Raw genomic sequence first — 5,270 nt, 5'->3', positions numbered from 1 at the left:
CATGAGAAAGTAAAATAATTTTTAAAAACCTATGTTTCAAATGCAAAATTCTAGTGAGTAATGATCAAATTTAAGGTGGAGTGATCTTCGTGATCATTACATATGCTTTTGGTCAAAGTGCTGACTGGCTGCATCATGGTCTAGTGTGGGGACACCAATAGCTCTGAGCCTAAAACCCTGCAAAAGGTAGTGGGCACAGGTAAAACCCTTCCCACCATCGAGAACACTGACAGGGAACGCTGCCTTCAGACAGCAGCAGCAATCATCAAGGATCCACACCACCCAGCACCTGCTCTTCTCACAGCTACTATCAGGAAAGATGTCCAGGTGCCACAAGACTCACACCACCAGGTTCTGGACCAGCTGCTCCCCCTCAACGACAAACTCAATCTGGAACTGATATAGGGACTTTTTTGAACTTTATTGATTTCTCTCTCTCTCTCTCTCTCTGTATTGCAGACAGTTCGTTTACATTTCTTATTTGTTTGCATCTTTACGTTGAGTCAGTTTTTTTTTGCACTGCCAAGAAGGGGTAATTCTGCCTCACCTGCAGGAATAAGAATCTCAGGGATGTATGCGATGTCATGTATGTGCTCTCACAATAAATCTGACATCTAAGTTTAACTCTAAATCTAATCTGTAGTTATGGCACTGATGAATCCCCATATAATAAGTTTCAAGAACAGTTTGCTGTAACAATCCATTAAAAGTAATTGATTTCTCTCTTCTAGAAAAATAAAACTTAAAAACTATGAGTCACACTATACGTGGAAAATTTTGCCAATTGAACCTATAGCATAATGTTTGTATTCAAGGTTGTTTCACCATAGTAGAATAAAACCATCTAAACCCCACCAAGAACGTAGAACAGTGCAACAGCTGAACAGACATTTCAGCCTCTGTGTCTGTGCCAAACATAAGAATATAAGAAATAGGAGCAGTTGTAGGCCATCCAGCCCATCGAGCCTGCTCCACCATTGAATGAGATCATGGCTGATCTGATGATAGGTTCATCCCCATATCCCCTATGATGGAAAAATCTTGAAGCCCTAATCAATTTAAAACTCTGTTGCTTTCTTTGGCTTGGCTTCGCGGACGAAGATTTATGGAGGGGGTAAAAAGTCCACGTCAGCTGCAGGCTCGTTTGTGGCTGACAGGTCCGATGCGGGACAGGCAAACACGATTGCAGCGGTTGCAGGGGAAAATTGGTTGGTTGGGGTTGGGTGTTGGGATTTTCCTCCTTTGCCTTTTGTCAGTGAGGTGGGCTCTGCGGTCTTCTTCAAAGGAGGTTGCTGCCCGCCAAACTGTGAGGCGCCAAGATGCACGGTTTGAGGCGATATCAGCCCACTGGCGGTGGTCAATGTGGCAGGCACCAAGAGATTTCTTTAGGCAGTCCTTGTACCTTTTCTTTGGTGCACCTCTGTCACGGTGGCCAGTGGAGAGCTCGCCATATAACACGATCTTGGGAAGGCGATGGTCCTCCATTCTGGAGACGTGACCCATCCAGCGCGGCTGGATCTTCAGCAGCGTGGACTCGATGCTGTCGACCTCTGCCATCTCGAGTACTTCGACGTTAGGGATGTAAGTGCTCCAATGGATGTTGAGGATGGAGCGGAGACAACGCTGGTGGAAGCGTTCTAGGAGCCGTAGGTGGTGCCGGTAGAGGACCCATGATTCGGAGCCGAACAGGAGTGTGGGTATGACAACGGCTCTGTATACGCTTATCTTTGTGAGGTTTTTCAGTTGGTTGTTTTTCCAGACTCTTTTGTGTAGTCTTCCAAAGGCGCTATTTGCCTTGGCGAGTCTGTTGTCTATCTCATTGCTTTACATATAACCCTACAAGCTGAGACGGGAAAGACCCCTCAACTCTTCCTCCAGTATATTGATGACCACATCGGGGCTGCCTCAAGCTCCTGCGATGAGCTTGTCAACTTCAATCACTTTGCGGCCAATTTCCACCCTGATCTCAAGCTCACCTGGTCCATCTCCGACAACACTCTCCCCTTCCCGGATCTCTCTGTCCCCATCTCGGGAGACAAACTTTCCACCGATGTATATTATAAACCCACCCACTCCCACAACTGCCTTGACTACACTTCCTCACACCCTGATCCCTACAAGGATTCTATCCCCTTCTCTCAATTTATCTGTCTCCGCCACATCTATTCCCAAGATGTGGTCTTCCAGTCCAGATCTTCTGAAATGTCTGCCCTCTTCCTCAAATGAGGCTTCCCCTCCATCACCATCAACTCAACCCTCACCCACATCTCCTCCATTTCCCTCTCATCTGCCCTGGCCCCTTCTGCACCCAGATGCCACAAATATAGAATCCCCCTTATCCTCATGTACTACCTCACCAAACTCTGCATCCAACACTTTATCCTCCAGAATTTTCAGCACGTACAACAGGATCCCACTACTAGACACGTCTTCCTCTCTCCTCCCCTCTCTGCCTTCCAAAGCGACAGCTCCATCTGCGCACTCATCCCTCCCCACCTTTTGCTCCCCTGACACCTTCCCCTGTGGCCGCAGGAGATGCCACACTTGCACCCAGACCTCCTCCCTCATCACTGTCCAGGGTCCCAAACCGGCCTTTCAAGAGAAGCAACACTCACTTGTGCATCTGCAGGACTGATTTACTGCATCCGGTGCTCCCTTTGTGGTCTTCCCCACATCGGAGAGACCGGGCACAGACGGGGAGATAACTTTGCTGAGCACCTTCTCTCCATCTGCACCAGTGACAGAGACCTCCCAAAGGCCAACCATTTCAGTTCTGTGTCACACTCCCATACTCTCATGACTGTCCATGGACTTATGTACTATCCCACCCACCCACAAATTGGACACTCTCCTGCCAGGTGGCATTAACATCGACATTTCCGTTTTCTGCTAACCTGCTCTCCTCTCCCCAACCCCTTCCCCTCCTTTCCCTTCCCCTTTCCAGCTCTCCTCCCCTTCCCTCTGTATTCACCTAACCATCCCTCCCCCCCCACCTTGATTGCTGCTGTCCCTTCCCTCCCTTCTCTACCTATCACCTTTGCAACCATGCCTCTCCCCCCTTCTGATTGGACACCTGCCGATATTTTTCCATACCCTGATTAAGGGATCAAGCCCAAAACATTGTTTATGTATTTTTACCTTTGCTTATATAAAGGATACAGTTTGACCTGCTGAGTTTCTCCGGCATTGTATTTTTACTTCAACCATGGTGTCTAAACCGATTTTCATGTTTTACACAAAACTCTCCACCCCCTTCGTATTCACGTGTCTATGTAGAAGCCTCTTAAAAATGCTACTATTGTATCTGCTTCCACCATTACTCTTGGCAGAATGTGACACTTTTACCCTGCGGCAAAGATTCTGAATGCCCACTAATCCAGGGTGTAAAAGAAATAAAATTGAGCAGAAGTCCTGATCAGATCCGGGACAGCTACAGGACTATGATTGAAGTAACGGTCGTGTCAGATTCCCACAGGAAAGCTGCTGTACCTTTCATTTAAACTTTTAAATTTGATTTGCCTGTTGCGTTACTGTTAAAGTTAAATGCTACTGCTGTTGTGACTAATCTTTTTACCATTTCCTGTGAACTTTTCTCATGGTTCCAAAATATCGCTGGAATGTGACAAGATTTTTGCTAGCTCCCTGTCTGGGGTGCAACACTATGCTTTTCACTGTATCTCTGTACATGTGAAAATAAGCAATTGAATTCAATGGATAATGACAAGCAACTTAGTAAATTTGTAATCCATAGTAAGTCATTTCCACTTCCTGCGAGATGTAAAACTGGTGTTGTGGATTATCACTCATTATACAACATGTTTAATTTGGTTGTTATTGATATTGTGTCTGCTAAGATGAAGTGTATTGATTGGGAATGTCAAAGCAGCTATAAAAACTTGGTTCCGCTGCTCACTAGCATTTCCCCACTCCCAGCTCGGTCCTGTAGTCAAAATTAAAACAACCTATGGAACTTAATACAAAGGCAAAGGAACAGACTATCCAATCTGACCATTCCATGCGAAGAATATTCTCCATAATTCCTCTTCCCATCCTTTAATTCCTCTTTCCTGTCCTTTGCTGCCGTTCCCTTGGATACAATGAACCCAGACTGCTCCCTTTGGCAGTGAGTTCCTTGTTCCCAAGGCTGCCCAAGTACAGGCAGTCCCCGGGTTACAAACGTCCGAATTACAAAAGAACTTCATGTATTTTACATTCTAAATGTAATATTACATGACAATAATGGAACCTCTACCTTTTTACCTTTACTATGCACGGCTTCAGTGGTTCGTTGGCTCGAGGGAGGAGAACACCGTCTGCCACTTTAAGTCAGATCATGGTTATTTACCCTTGTAAAAATGCCTCCAGAGCATAAGAAAAGCTCCATAAAAACCTTCCTTGATGCCTACTTCAAGAAATTTGATTAACTGATGCTAAATAGGTACCTGGATCTTGTTTGTAACCCGGGGACTGGCTTTTCAAATTCTTTTTGACTTTTTGACTTCCTGATAAAGGAAAAAAAACATGTGAGCTCTGATATTCATATTGAGAAAACACTTGTCAGAATTTCTGCGATACTTTCCATGTTCAACATCTGCCTGATCTTCTGTATAATGTTGTGACATTGAGTGCAACTTTAGCAGCAGAATTCACCTCCTATCAATGCAACACAAAGGGATCAATGACTTTCTACTATTTACTCCTTGTTGATTTCTTTTAGCTCTATCTTTAATGTTTTTGTGTGTTTTCGAGGTGCTAAGATTGTAAATGAAAATAGAAAGTAGATGAGCAGATGTTAAAGGATTTATGAATAATCCCTTTTCTCCCTAATGTGAGTGCCCTAGTGCAAAGAATTCCCTTTATTAAATCTTTTTCTCGTGGTTTGGGGTTGAGTGTGTACATTTATTACTGTGAAAAATAATAAGCAAATCAATAAACTCTGACAATCTATTTTCTAGTAGATCCAAGGGAATCAGGCTCCATGTCATAATGTAAAATATTGCAGATGTTGAATGTTTGAAATAAAAATGGAACATGCTGGAAATACTCTGTGGATCAGGTAGCAGCCACGGAGAGAGAAAAATAGTTAATTTTTCAGGTTGACAATTTTTCAACACAACTAGGAATAGTTGAAAGTTAGTGCAGTAAACAAAGGTGTTGGAAAAATTCAGCAGACCACGGAGTATCTATAGGAAGCAAGGCCTGTTCCCTTCAACAAGGTCTGAACAAAAAAACAGGTAGGTGCCAAAATAAAAAAATATGGAGGGAGGAGA

Source organism: Narcine bancroftii, chromosome 3, assembly GCF_036971445.1.
Source record: "Narcine bancroftii isolate sNarBan1 chromosome 3, sNarBan1.hap1, whole genome shotgun sequence".
In the NCBI taxonomy this organism is placed as follows: Eukaryota; Metazoa; Chordata; class Chondrichthyes; order Torpediniformes; family Narcinidae; genus Narcine; species Narcine bancroftii.
This window is presented reverse-complemented; position numbering follows the sequence as displayed.